Here is a 15,960-nt window from a genome sequence, read left to right as displayed (position 1 = left end):
ACGCGTGAATAGAGGGGAAGAAAGGCAGGGTCGTGGCAAAGATGGTAGTTAGAAACACAGAGACACAGTACAATAAAGAGGAAAAGAAAAAAGTCCTTAACCCCTTTGATGCTGATGACTGCCCCCAGCCGTCATGCATCACGGTCGGCGTGTGCTGATGACGGCTGGGGGCCGTCATGAAGCCACCCACTTAAAAAACGCCGCACAGGCGCAGAATCGCGGCCGTACCCAAGGGGTTAAAGGGGGGGACGCTATAAAGCGTGATAGGGCTAAGTGAGGAGACCATATGGTAGTACCAGAGACAGCAACAACCAGGAGGAATGGAGGAGTATGAAAGCATGAGTCTGACAGAGCAGAAGCTAGGGCAGGGCCAAGGGGAGTATGGACAAAAAGGCAGAGGCACAAACAAGGAGGGAGACTGAAAAGAGTATAAGAAGGGACGACTATAAGTAGGAGTAGGACGACTGGTAAAGCACAGGAAAGCAGTTGACTGATAAGGAGAGAGGCAAGGCAGATAAGGGCCTGAGTAGAAAATGTCAGGACAGGAGAGGTTTGGACAAGGGTGTAGGAGATACTTAACTTCTGTATGTTCACAGACGGTCTTAGGGAAAAAGCTACTTAAGTAAACAAAGAGAATCCAACGCAGAGAAAGGGAGGGGGGGAAGAGTGATCGACAAATGTTGAAGCACTCAGTGTTTTGTAAAATACCCCTCACACACCAAAAGGCCCCTTGGTGTCATGCTTCATCATCGGGGTCTTCGCACCCCTCTAACGGGATGCGGCGTGCTGCGACCAACGACTACGCGGGAGCACTTATAGTGATGACTATGTGTGGTGTAAAGTGTGTGGGGTGTATTTATAAGTGAGTGGTGGGATGTGGTGAAAATTGAAAAGTACCTGGCACAGGAGTATAAGGAAAAAAACTTTTATTCTGAGCTCTGGCTGGTACTGTTAAAAGAAGTGCAGTGTGAGGTCGAATCTGTTATATTAAAGAACAGGACCTCTGGTGTGCGTCGACATGTTTCGGAGGCAAGCACCTTCTTCAGGACGGGGGCACAACTTCCCCACCTTACTCACGTATTCCTAATAAAACTAACAGTGTATTTACAAAAAAGTGAAATATTTAGGCTAAGTGTGCTACAAGTACTGCTACAAGTACAATGACTTGTGAAGCTTGTTTGCTGGCTTCATGAGCATATGGGAACGTCAGGGGTGTTGCTTGATTGCAATAAGATCAGGACGCAGTGATCACCGTCTTACCCCCTCACGCTGCTCCGCTTAGGGAAAAAGCCAGTCGGATTTGGCCGTAATAGCCATAGCACAAGCCGACCAATCAAAAGATGTAAATCAGACAATAAAAGGTCATGAAAAAATATGATAAAGACTTCATTTGAGCGTCTCATTTAAGTACATACAGTAGTATATTACTGAATTGAGTGTCATTTAGAAACATTAAAAAATACTCCAATGATTTGATGATATGACAACGTGTTAGCCAAACGTGTCAGATTGTCATGTTTTCTATTTATAGAACTATGTAAGTATGAAGTATAAAAAAAAGATTCTTTTATATTAACCATACGGAAGTGAGGTTTTGGTTGAATCCAGATCCTGTACTGAATTACCTCAATGGGCTCTCCAACCACTTAGTGAAGTAAAGCGATGAGCTGTGGATCACACAATTTGTTCATGTGGGGTAGTTGAGATTTGTATCCAGGATTGCAGTGCAGATCTGAGACTGTAGAGTTATACCCCTACATCGTTATCCCTCCGTAACACCAGGCCAGTGCTTTAGAGTTCAGTTATTCAAGCCACATTCGACTGTGCCTAGCAGTTTTCGACTAAAAGGTTCAATAAATACACTTATCAAATCTTACATCGAACTGACACTAAACACACATAAGATAAGATTTAAAGGTGTGATTTCTGTTTTGAATGTTTCCACAGATGCTGAAGACGAACCACAGTGACAGAACCTGCCAGCCCAAAGGCATGCCAAGAAGTAAACTCTGTATGGGTTCTGATAGCACTTACTTTTCACCAATTATTAAATTAGGGTCATTCTTTTTCTCAAAACAGACGAAAAAGAAGTAACATTGATATAACACTAATTTATCTCCAGCCTTTCCATGCTCTTGCTCTAACTCATGGTTCCCATGGCAAAACAATGTTTTAGGAGAGGTTCTACACCCCGATGACAACAATCAAATAATTAAACAACGAGGTTATGGAGCCCTCCCAGAGTTTGCTCCTCGTGTTACAATGCTTCAAGGAAACAGGTGATGCGCAGTATGCCTACAGAGCCTGCCAGGGTTTATTCTTAAAAATATTTGGGAAGGATATAATGTCCCCTGCGAACCCAAATTCCAGACTCTGGGGGGAGGTGGGTAAGATATTGCCCCCTCCAAAATCTGACAGGATGATTACCCACTTCACCGCTCTCAGTTTCCTATGCCAATAGGTCTGACAAGGAGGTCAGATGGCAAGAAAGGAAAGAAAACAATATGAGGCGGACACTAAATGGGTGTATGTGAAACCAAACGTAGGAGCCTGAATAAGGAAGGTAGAAGAGAAAGTAGACATAAAATGAGGTCTAATAGAAAGGTAGGATGGAGCAATCAAATTAGAGTACAGGTTTCCATTCGGAGTCTTGTAGCCCTGATTTTACAATGAGATAAACAGGTCTACGGATCTCAGAACGCAAAGTAAAAACATAGAATGGATGAGCTAGTCATGCATACACTTGAGGAAGTTTGAGAGCTCCAGTAGGAGCGAAACAAGGAAGAATGGAAAAAAATGAGGAGGCAAAACAGGAAGAAAATGTATGATGAGGAGTAAGGCGTGAGAAAAAGGTAAGGAGCTAAAGTATTGGTATGACACAGGATGAAGGAGGAGATAGTGAGTATTTAACCCCTTCGGTGCTTCGGACGGCCCCCATGCCGTCATACGGCACGGTGGGAGTTTGCGGAGGACGGCCCGCAGGCCGTCCGAATCCTGCCCACTCTCTAAATCGCCCGCAGTGTGAAAAATTGGCCCTGCGTGCAAAGGGTTAACAATAGGGCAATACTTAGTCACCAATTTTACAATTTGTCAGTTATGCATATTAAGCATTGATGTTTTTTCTTTCATACGCTCTCTATCGTTAGGTGGAGCCTACCAGACTGCAGTGGACTGGCTGTTCCGAAGCATTTGTGGCTTACCAGGAAGATAGAGGGCTTAGCATTGGCTGGCTGTCCTGGTCACTCATTTGACTGCTTCTTATTCATGTCACAGCCTTTCAATCTTGTGCTTGTCCCTCCCAAGAAGCATTGCCTCCTACTGCTTACTTTTCAAGCACTACTTTTTTGTATGAAGAACCCCATCCGAGTGTGTGTGTTTGCGCTGACCCATCCACATCTGTTCCCCTGCACTCTGTGTTGCCTGCATGCTTTTCCTTGGCGTCTTGCCTCTTGAGTGCTAGTGTGTGCTTCTCTTCACTGCTTCCCACACACCTGCACCCTCTGTTGCTCTCCCCATGCCATGTGTTGCTTTGGCTCCTGACCCTTCCCCTGCTACTTTCACATCCTCATCCTCTGATGTGTTGCTTAAGCGTTTGTTCCCATGCTCTCCCATGTTGCTTTGCAGTTTGTGCTCCCCCTACTTTTGAATAAAAAACTCTTGGTTTTTTTCTCTTCTTTTTACCTACCAATCCAACTAGGGTTGGTAATTAAAAAGAAAAAAAGCACCTGTGGAACTTGCATTATGCGCCTAGAAATAGATGGGGCAGTCGCATCAGTAGCTTTTTCTTCTAATTTGTTGTTTAAACATTAGCGACACCGCACAGCCTCACTGATATTAAGAGGCATGGCTATAAAAAAAACACTGATGGCATAGTCAATAGGTCACAAAAGCAATAACGACTGTCTTTGCCAATGCTGGTTTATTCCTCCTGCTTTTTAGGTAGGGGGCCGTTTAGACAGATTACTTTCCATTTCTATTTTATTGTTGTGTATTATTCAGGTTTCGTACAACTAACCATTACCCTCTGGGGATGAGAGTACAAGTAAATAATGTCGGAGTAAGACCAGGTGGGGAGACATGGGAGAAGGTTAACAAAGTGTTCAGGTGAGATAGTACAGATATAAGGACGATAGACAGGAAATCAGTGCCAATCTAACTCCCTTGCATGGAGGGCATACTGCTAATATGAGCCATCAACTAAGACGCCCTTAAATTGGTCACATGGCCTCTGCAGGGTTTTCTGATAAACCCCAGGTCCCTTATAAAGAACAACATTGCGTTTAAAGATTTCGGCCTCCAAAATGCTCCGGATTGGGTTTTTCTTACCGAAACATGGGCTTATGACTCATCTGGCCCAAGCTCGTGGAGGCTATTCCCCGTGCTATCGCCTTTTGAGATTGGATAGGGAGGGACAACAAGGTGGTGGTCTGGGCATCCTGGTCAGGGACGCCTTTACCTGCCGGACAAAGCCTCTCTCCTCCACTCTTGATGCCTATCAGGCACTTTATTTTTCCATAAATTTTACTCCCACAGAAAGTTTCTCTGGGATTGTCTGTTACAGGCAACCTGGGCCTAGGGCTTCGTTTGGCCAGGACCTATGTAACCTGTTAGAACCTTATCTGGAACGCACCAATCTCATGCTTCTTGATGATTTCAATTTTCATTTAGAAAATAATACTTATCATGATACTCTTTCACTCTTAGAGGTCTTGAATGGATGTGGATTACATCAGTTAGTGAAGTCTTCTACTCACATCGCTGGTCATACCCTTAATGGGATATTTTCTAATGATGACAGCATCTCTGTGAATGTGCCCGTTCCTCTCTCCTGGTCAGACCACCATGCCGTTCCCTTTGAGTTAATGGCTACCATGATAGGCACCTCTCAAATGGCAGAACCTAAAACGGAAGAAAAACGTAATTTTGCCCTGATCTCCAATGTCACGGTCGCCAACTGTCTCTCCAACCTTCAGACCGTGGATTTGTCAAATGCGGATATTGCCGCGGTTGACCTTGTTGAGAGAATTTCATCCATGATGGATACCCTTGCCCCTAAAAAAATCTTACCATTCTGCTAGGTCCAAGCCTACTGCACCCTGGTTCTCTGATCGGTTACGTGAAATGAGGCAGGAGTGTAGAAGGAAGGAAAGACTCTGGCGGAAGGACCTGGCACCATCAGGCAGGGAGTTCCACAAATAAGCCTTGAAGTCTTACAAAGCAGCCATACTGGAGGAAAAAGAACGATACTTCTCCAACATTGTCTGGGACATTACCTCACCCAAAGAGCTTTTCAACATCTTCAATGCTCTCGCTGCTCCTTTTACTTCTGACAAGGTGGAACCCTCACAGGCTCTCTGTGACAGCCCATCCTCCTTTTTCCGCTCTAAGATAGATGACACCTATGCCCAGTTGGAGACTCAAAACTCCACCTTGATGCTGGATACTACATCAGATACTCTCCCTCATAGCGGCACCAGCCGCACCTCTTCAGGGAGTTTTTGCTCTTCCCCCAACCTTACGACTGAGCCCATAGATCTGCTGATTGAAGGGATTAAATCAAGGTCCCCTCTGGACCCTTGTCCACTTAAAGTTGTGAAAAGAGCAAAAGCAGCTTTCATCCCCCACTTTATGACAGTCTTGAACTTAGCCATATCCTCCGGACTTTATCCGCTGATCGGGAAGGCTGCTGTGGTCAGACCCATACTTAAGAAGCCCTCGCTAGATCCTTCCAGTCTTAAAAACTTCTGTCCTATCTCCCTTCTCCCTGTTCCTGCAAAAATTCTGGAATCCTATCTTAATTCGCATTTGAGCACCTACCTGAGGGACTATCAGATTCTAGATGACTCCCAACATGGCTTTAGAAGCTCTCACAGTACTGAGACTGCACTCACATTGGTGCTGGATAATATTTGAGTCCAGGTAGATGCAGGTTATACCACCCTCCTGATTTTACTCTACCTCACCGCCACCTTCGATACCCTGTACCCTCACAGACTGGTGGAACGCCTTGAATAGGGGTCGGGCCGGGCATCGGATCTCCTTGCCTCTTTTCTTAGTGAACGGTCCCCAACTAGTCAGAATGGGAAGTTTCTCCTCAGAGCCCTCCCCTCTTGTCTGCGGTTAGGCCCAGGGCTCTTCTTTGAGCCCTAACCTTTTCAATATCTATGTGGCCCTGCTGGCAAGGGTGGTGAAAGCATTTGGGCTTGAGGTGTTGTCCTACGCGGACGACACCCAGATTATGGTCTCCCATTACGCAAAAGGTCAGGAACGCTGCGCAATATTTAGAAGACTGTTTGGTGGCAGTCTCATCTTGGATGGTTCAGAACTATCTTAAATTAAATGTCAAAAAGACGGAGGCCCTGGTCTTTGGGAAAGGCCTGTATATTTGGTCGGGTGAGTGGTGGCCGGATTCCCTTGGTTCCTGTGCCACTCCTGCTTCTAATGGGAAGAATCTTGGAGTCATTATTGATGATTCCCTCTCCAGGACTCTGCAGGTCTCAAGGACTGTGTCCACCTGTTCGGGCTTATACGGATTATAAGAAAAATATCCCGGCTTTTGTCTTTTGAAGCCCGAAAAAAGGTGGTTGTGACCCTAATCTTAGCCACACTAGACTACTGTAACGCCCTCTATTTGGGCATAAACAAGGGTCAGCTTCACCACCTGCAGCTGGTTCAAAACGCTGCTGCAAGGTTGGTTCTGAATCTTCCGAAGCATCACTCGGCTTCATCTTCTGTTCAAGACCCTCTGCCTCACCCACAATGCATATCATGGCCTAAAAAGCATCATCAAAAGATATGCCCTCAAGGAATCTCAGGCCAGCAAATCGTAATCTTCTCATGGTCCCAAGGTTCAAAAGATTGAGGTGTGCGGGGGGGTGGGAGGGGTTGAGGGGGTTAGGTGGGGGGGGGGTGAGAGCTTTCTCGCTGACTGCGGCCAAGGCGTGGAACTCACTCCCGGTCTTCCTCTCGGGGCAACAAGAAAACACTGTCTTTCGTAAGTCCCTTAAGACCTGGTTGTTTCCTAGGAGCAAGGCCTAAGCATGATTTCCAAAGTGGTCTGTGGGTGATCTGTACACAAGCGCCTTGACGCCCTTGGGCTTAGTTTGCGCTATACAAATTGCTCATTCATTCATTCGTTCGTTCATTCAATCAAACCCAAAAAATCCTTTCTAGAACTGTTCAATATAGAAAACACCCCACATTTTATCAGAGAAAATGGAGAAACAGGCAATGGTCAGCAAACCAAAAGACCTCTCAAGCTCCCTAAGAAAGTAAACATTCCACCATATGTACACAAATTACACCACTAAAGTTAGCATCTGAACCTTTTACATTTACTATGCCTGTCCATTTCAAGTGCATTTCCTTGAGTTAATGTTTTTTATTTTCACCTCGACAAGGGCACAAGGTGCTGAAATCAAATCAAAATAAAAGTTGGCATATCATGTCTCGCCTCTAGCCAAGGAGTCTCGTTCAGAACTAATGGGAAAAATCTTGTATTGAAGGCCCATACTGATTAGGCTGAATTTGAAAAGTATGATTTGAACTTTTTTAAAGCAGCAGTTTCATACGGCCGCATTTATTGGGTTTAGTAATGAAAAATTAAATAGGCTGAAATATTCTTGAATTGAATACGGCAAGTTGGGTCCACAGGATCGCAGAGTCTATGAAAGAATAGGGTCTCAACGGACAATGGGATTGAATCTAAACGAGTTGCAATATCCTGCAGGCACATAGGGCCTTTTGGCATAGATATCAGTAAACTTAAATAAATTGGGTTACAAAAGTAACAAATGGGGGGGGGCGAGGGGAGGTGGTAGGACGTAGGTATGTTCATAAGTTACAAAATGCCGTCCATTATTACAGAAACACTTCAGACAAAGACCCAAAAAATCTACCAGAAGTCAAGTGAAGGGGTACCGTGGGATAGAGATTATGCAACTTTCCATGGATGATACTGACAAGTGCCTCAACAGGGTTACCCGACAGACAATAGAAAACATGGTGCAGGGTGTTCATACCTGGGGGCATTACTCATAACATAACATGTGTATTTGTAAAGCGCACGTTCACCCAGAAGTTTCTTGCCGCTGAATAACAGATGTTCATTGTTACCCAACTCAATGGTATTCATTTTATCGACCTCAGATGGATGAAAGGCTGAGTGGACCCGCCGGGATTTGAACCTGTGACCATGAGGTCGAACACAGGCCCCTGCAATGGACGCATTAGTCCACTGAGCCACCAAACCCGGTGGGCATACAGCCAATGCGGCCCTTGCAACACCTAAACATGTTACAGTAGTGTTCTATATAATTCTCATTTTCGATCAATCTTTTACAAAAGTCTTGGTTTCTGAAATATCTGTTGCTTTACCCGGCTCATCACTAAAAATGTTCCTTCAGCCAGGTATAGATTCTCGTAGCAAGAAACAAATAATAATGGGTAATTTTCGGGGACAGTAAACTCCGTGCGCTGCTCTCCTACTGTGAATAGGTGCAAACTGGTTTTGTCCTCAGGGTTTGGATCTTTGCTCACAAGCCTAGGACAGAGAGTTCAAATATTCCATCTGATGGTAGCCAGCACCAACTTGACAAGCAAAGACTTCGGCATGTGCATGGAGTTATAGAAATGATGGGAACTCAATGGCCTTGGGCGAAGTCGGTCAAGCCAAGACTTGGCAGTCTCTCACATCCCTTGTAGGTCCAGGTGGAATCAGTCTCTTACGCTCTTTTGCATTTTACTCATCATTTCTCGAGCATAACTATTCAGGTTTGAAGCGGACAATACCAACATAGCTCCAGTTTGCCAGACCTGTTTAGTGGAATTAGTAGAACCCTGTGACTTAAATGTGAAGGGAATGCGAAGTTTAAGTAGCCCAAGTCAGTGGGAGGGGAGTTGGCTTGGCAGAAGAATTGGTGGTGATAGAGCCACGAAAGTAGTACTTGCTTTAGCTGGAGAGCCTTTTTTTCCACCAGTCGTTTAAGCACAGATATAGAGTAAGGTAAGGAGAGCAGAATAATTATAAATGCGAGACCCTCTATTTACTGTATCGACTGTGTGCCCCAGTAAAATGCCAAATCTGATTTTCGCTGAAAATCCCCAACTACCAGTCTATGCATTCTGATATTTATTTTGAAAGCAAGATGCTTGTCCTTCACGGTTCATTTCTTCCCCTTACAACATCCATTTGTGAAATCAGAATAATTTGCTCAGTCAGAAAAGATTACGGCTGCGTGCCCATATTAAATCCCAGAGGCAACGTTTACGAAGCCAACTAGGTTTCATGGAAATAAAATGCTCAGGTCGGACCAAGAGGGGTGCCAGCATTCCGCATCTTAAATGTGCTGGCCTACCTTAACATAAAAAATGCATCTGTAACAAAAGCATCATATCTCCACATGCACACAAATCTTCTTAGCAGTAACATCTAATGGGGGATTGTGCTGGAGGTCTCCTGAATCAACAAGACAGATTGATGCATTTCAACAGCAATAAACAAAGCCAATTTAATTTCAGAGCCAAATATATTCAGATTCGAGGCTGGGCACTGGAAAACAAGACAGAATCAATGGTCTCTACCTTGAAGTTCAGGGGGAAAACGAATGGCTAGGTATTCACTGCTCAGGTAAGGATGCTTCACCATAAAAGATATATTAAGTGGGCGGCTCCATTAGCAAACTAATATCAAAAGTGTGCTATGAGGCTCTCAAAGCTTACATTGCAATTCAACATAAGCAGTAATCTGTGTGGATTAACTTTGACGATACAACATTGGTCAAACAAACGTTCATTTTAAGACAGCTGAGGACACAAACGAAATTGATTCATTCAGATTGAGACGTTAATAGACATTCTGCTTAATCGAACGGGACATTGTTTTAGGCTCTGGACAAACCCTGCCACCAGGAACACTAACGAGTCAAAGGAGTAAAGAGTTTTTACAATGTTAGTGAATAATAATAAGCAATGTTAAAGGTGTGTTTGAAATAGGGGTCTCTAGTTGGCAACGGTTTGCACCTCTGTCCAAGTAGTGACCCTTCTTCCTAGTCAGGGTAAGGGGGATACACTTCTAAAATAACCCCTGCTCACTCCCTTGGTAGCTTAGCACAAGCAGGCAGGCTTATCTTAGAGGCAGTGTGTAAAGCATTTGTGAACACAATCCGTAATAGAGTAAAAAACACTACAAATGGACACCACACCAGTTTAGAACAGTAAGTAATCTTTATCTAAACCAAACAAGACCAAAACTACACAAATCCACAATACAGTAAGCAAAATATGAATTTCAAAATATAAAAATAGTTCTATTCACAGCAACTTGCAGATGCAACACTTTTCACTCAAAGTACCTTGGACGTGTCGCGCACACAAACAAAAACTGTCGCAGGGAAGGTGATGAGTCAGTTCCTTATGGACAGGGCCGGACTGGGAACCAAAACCGGCCCTGGCAAAGTGCTAGGCCGCCCCCCCTCCCCCTCACTCAGGGGGTTGGAGGTGCCGCCGAGCGCTTTGCTAGGGCCGGTTTTCGGCCGATTTTGTTGCAGGGCCGATTTTGCAGCTATGCTGCAAAAACGGCCCTGTAACAAAATCAGCCCCCAGGGGCTCAAAACTGGCCCCCACCCTTGCGGCGCACCGGGGGATTGCCCTGTGCCCGCTATAGCCAGTCCGGGCCTGCTTATGGCCAGGGAAGGTGATGTGTTGGTTCCTTACTTCAGGGGACGTGATGAGTCGGTGCATTACTGCTACGCGGGGCGGTGATGTGTTGGCTCCTTACTGAGGGGGAGGTGATGTATCGGTTTCTTACTGTGCAGGGAGTTGATGCATCGGTTTCTTACTGCGACCCCGGTTTTCCTACCGGCGTGGCGCCCAGATGCACTGCGTAAGGATTAGGGATGCGGAGGTTCTCGATGCAGCGACAGCGGGGACACTGCGTTGTTCTTTACAGCCACGGTCCCATGATGCGTTGGTTCTTGCAGCCGCACAGAAGGGACTGTGTTCGAATCTGTGCGGTGATCTCGCACTTCGTAGATCGGTGCGGCGATTTAGAGCCGCGGGCAGACGCTGCGTAGATTTCTTCAGCAAAGCATCGGAAACACATGCAGAGCGCTTCTCGAAGTTGCGTTACTTTTCCAGCTCCCAGCAGCAAACAGCCTCCAGAGATCAAAAGCAGTAGGCACCGCTTTGCAAGGTCAGAACTCTCAGTAAAGAAGTTCAGGGGAGCTTGTGGTGAATTCTTTGTGTCCCTGAGACTTGAGAATAGGAGGTAGGTTCTATTGCAAGCCCCTGGAGATCTTCCTCAAGCAGGGGACACAGCACACATAAAAGTCCTTGTCCTTTCCTTGGCAGAAACGGCCACTGCAGGACAACCCCAGATAGCAAACAGCAAAGCGGCAGTACTCCTCCTCAGTTTCTCCAGCTCTTCTCCTTGGCAAAGGTTCCTCTTGATTCCCAAAAGTGATCTAAAAGTCTGGGCCCCTCTTTTTATAATACAAATTCCTTTGTTCTCTGTGTCAGAGAAGCTCTTTGCCCAGCCAAAATACTATTGTTGTGTCCTCTCTGGTGCAGCTTCCTGGCAGGAGGTGAAGACAGCATTGTCCTTGGCAGACCAGGCCCATTCAGATGTGAAAGGAATATGCCCGTAAATGACCAAAGTTTTAACGGAAATGCTGGTGGGCAGGATATGGAGCAAGAAGTCCAAACTAAACTGATAACTAGACATTTTCCCTGCCATTTGCTTTACCCTGGAATCGCTTTTTCCTTTTTCGCAAACGGCAATCATTGTCCCATAAACGATGACAAATAAGTTCTCTAGAAACCCAGTTTCCATGTCACCAATGGAAAGCAGATGGAAAGGTGAATACTCGAATGGGGCTCTATTGTGCCTAAAGGGATCTGAAGCAGTCTGAATAGGTTGATAAAATAATGTGTATTTGTATAGCACACATCCACCTGGAAGGGTATCTTGGTGCTGTACAACAGAGGTTTATTGTTACCTAACTCAATGGTATTCATTTTAAGACCTGAGAAGGATGAAAGGCTGAGTAGACCCACTGGGATTTGAACCTGTGACCATGAGGTCAAACACAGGCCCCTACAGTGGACACCTTAGCTCATTAAGCCACTAGACATGGCTTGACCCGGATGAAATCGTAGCTCTAAAATCAGCAGCGAACTGCATCCATCTGTCCGAGTATGCCATGTGGAGTCAAGCAAGGGCAATAAGCCCATGAGTTCTCTGCAGCCACTATCCTGAGATAAACAGATAGGTCCAAAAATAGATGAACAACTCACTGACAGACATCACCTTTGTCGACAGAAGGAAGGAGAAGCCCCAATTGGGAGACTAATTAGCGAAGCTAAACAGATTGCAGTTAAAGGGATGGCTGCAGAGACACAGTCTGGTTGCCTGGAAAACAAAACAAGAACTGGAAAAGCCAGCAGGCCTTGCTTTAATGTGCATATACATGCATAGAAAGGCATTCACAATGCTGTTCGCATGCGTTGCATGCACAAATGTCGTTTAACACACTAAAAGTAGGTCAATTAACTTTCCAACTAAAGCACTGCCTGGAAGAGACACTGGTATACCAAGAGCCCAACATGAGGCATGAGAAACATACTTATGTAGGTAGAGCAGCAGTCCATTATGTATTCTTTGAAGAACTGGTTGCATAAGGTAGACATTTTTAAAAGAATTAGTAATAAGAGGTAAAGCAGACTGTTGCACTAACACACCAGACCTAAACAATCACCCAGAAGGCTACATGTGGGAGGACGCAGTGAAAAGGAATGGGTCGGTGGTGGTTTAGTCTCCCTATACCCAGAACCATGGCACCAAGCCAGATCTGGGGAATAGACTGATCTGCCTATGTGCTGAATGAGGTGTCATTGTCAGCACAAGAAACCAATGCTTCCTCAGCAAGTTAGCATCCCCGGACGGGCTCTTCCAGTCGGATGGATCTGTTACAGACACACTCCAGCAGACCGATGTACTACCAGCCTGTAATGAAGTGATACGTGGAGAGGTAGGAACCTGAAGACGGATGCACGGTTCAGTGAAATGAACTCTTTTCTCGTGAGCCAACTTCTCACCCTGAGGCTCCTCATATTAAGCCAAGACATGCGATGCTGATGTCCAATTAATGGCCTTTTCTCTCGCCTGCAAAGCTAAGTAGGCTAATACTAAAGTTTGCCTTTCAGGAAAGGTCAACCATCTCCCCTTTAAAGACTCGAACATGCTCCCTTTCAGGCCCCAATGGCTGCACATAATATTCCCGACAACACATTTTGCCCCCATAGGAGTCCTGCTGCTTTGAAATGCTTGACAAGCCAGCCGGGCCCCGCGCCAGTCCCTCAAGCACACAGTGTTTCCCAGATAGCACGCGGGTGCGCTGCCTTGCTGGCTGGGTTAGCAGTCTCCAATTCAGCACAACATCTGATGCCCTGACTGTTCAAATGCTCATGCACGACTGATCAGAGATTTTTACTCTCGAAAACGAAAGAGCTATGGATGCTTTTCTCTTCTCTTTGGGCGTACAAAAGCAGCAACGAAGCCAAGTAGAGGATGTGTTCGAAAACCGGGAAAGTGCGCACAAAATCAGCCTATGGCGGAAGTGGGAAAGGCACATCAACGCCTCTGCAATGGGTACTTACTTATTCTTAGGCGTGTGATGCACGTTCCCCCGCACACAGATGAAATGTCACAGCAAACGGTCTTAGATTAAAGTATTGTATTTTAATTTGCGTCTTTCACTTTGCTGCAGCTGAACTGGCACATGATGACGCAAGGGAGGACGTGGTTCGAATTAAAAGAAAGAATGTGCTCTCAGCGCAGTAACGGGAAACAGTGAACGGGATACAGCTCACAGGAGGCGGGCAAAAATGTTATATCAGTGGTTATCGCTACCTAGGGCACAGCCAAAGCCAGGCGAGAGATCCTGATCCCAAACACGGACACAATCCCTGAAGGGGTGGGAAAAAAATACAGGTCTGTCCCATGTGCTTTAGCGTGTTTGACCCCAGCCACCCCCGCACCCCCACCCCCACTCCCTCCCACGAAAGAATAATGCATCAGGAACAGATACTCTTCTATTTGTTGGCATGGATTCACTGGTCAGAGAAGATGACGCCCACCCAACCCACACATTACAGGCTATGTTCTGTGAGAAACAACAAAAAATGCCATTCAACTGACTATAAAATGATGCATGAAAAGAAGATTCACAATTCACTTTAGGTTTTTGGTCATCCAATCAGTCTGGAGGCAAATCCGTACACCAAAATGTAGACACCCAAAATTTACCTCATTTGTTTCCCCCAGAGTTTATTGGATAGGAGACAGTGTTAAACCTCAATATCATGGAGGCAAATATGTCCCTGCTTTAAAGTACCTCCCCAAAAACCAAAGTAGAAGAATACAGCTTAGTAAGTACATGGGCACCACTCAATAATGGAGTTCTAGATCAATAAGAGTTAAAGGGTTTTAGAACAAAAAATTCAAAATAAGCGACATGGAGTAAATGCCACGAAGGTTCTCATTTGCAGAGTCACACAGAGTATGCAAAATCACACATATTCTAAATTAGAAACAAACCGCAAAGCTGGACAGCATCCCTAGTAGAATAGGAAAGTCTACTACTGGCTCCCCCCAAATCAGAAGGCTTTCCTACACAATTCTTGGACAGAATATTAGCAATACTGCAAATTTCTAGTGATGTGAGGAACAGTATAATTAATTACAAAAGGCATCTTAATAAAAGTTTGGAAACTAAATCTATCTGATCTCCAGCTGGGATAGGCCTCAACCCATCCAGAATACAAGCTGACCATTACAAAGATATATTTCAAGCCATTGCAAACTGGAATCTCCACAAAAGCTGGTTGGGGTCTTGAAAATGGGCCGTATGATTTGCCAATGTGGTTCATCACAGCTATTGTTCATTTTCCATAAATATTTTTTGGGCACAAAACACATCTAGCACAAAGTTTCAACAACGTTCCTAAAATATTAATTTTCCTTTTTTTAAAATAAAGTTTTATTTTTCATCAGATAATACAGTTCTAACAATTATTCCATTCCATATATTTATAACATTCAGCCAATACTCATCATTTACATTTCTTCAAACGCATAATGCAATGCAAAGTATTAACAGAAAAAGATATACCAAAGAAAAAAGAAGGGGTGGGGGTTAGAAGGACTAGCAACAGAAAAAAACAGTTTATAATATTATTGAGTTCATACTTAGTTTAAGCAATACAGGCTATCATCCTATCTTTATAACAATATCTTTTTGTCCATTACCCCTCTAATTTCAATTTCCATTGCTCTACCGGTGCCCAGATCCGTTTACCGATCTGCATCGCTTTACGCCCTTTTTTTCATATAGAGCTTTCTCCAAAGTGTACATAGCTAACATTCTTGAAAGCCATTGGTGAAATGACGGAGGATTAGGATCCTTCCATAAAGTTGCTATGCAAAATAACTAAAGCCATTGCGTTAAATATAAATTCTTGATGCGGTATGTCCTGTCCGTCATTTCCTACCCCCAAAATCATAACCACATTTGTTAACCTAACAGAGATCCCAAGTTCATCATTAAAATTTTTTTACAATCGCCTGTTTAAGAGGATCTAAATTAGGACATGATGCAAACATATGAGTTGTATCAGCCTGCAGGCTTTGGCATCTCGGGCAAGATATTCCATTCGTTCCCCCTCAGCGTGCTATTCTGTACGGTGTATAATACAGTTCATAAAAAGTTTTATAGCATTGTACCTGTAAGTTTGCAACTTTAACAATAGAATTTGTAAATTTTAATGATTTTTCCCCCTCATTCCCAACTAAATTTAATTTTGTTCACCATTTATCAAAAGATTTTATCCTATCATCATCGTTATATTGACACAATGCCCCATACAATTGTGAGATTGAGCATCCCTTCTCCTTTTGAATAA

At 44.5% G+C, this 15,960-nt stretch overlaps 1 protein-coding gene across 1 annotated transcript in view; it reads right to left on the bottom strand.

The window, feature by feature from the left end:
• AHCYL2 (adenosylhomocysteinase like 2) overlaps window positions 1-15,960 on the bottom strand; it is a 484,174-nt gene that overhangs the window by 407,670 nt on the left and 60,544 nt on the right. The window lies entirely within an intron of this gene.

Source organism: Lissotriton vulgaris, chromosome 1_1 (genome assembly GCF_964263255.1).
Source record: "Lissotriton vulgaris chromosome 1_1, aLisVul1.2, whole genome shotgun sequence".
NCBI lineage: Eukaryota > Metazoa > Chordata > Amphibia > Caudata > Salamandridae > Lissotriton > Lissotriton vulgaris.
This window is presented reverse-complemented; position numbering and strand designations above follow the sequence as displayed.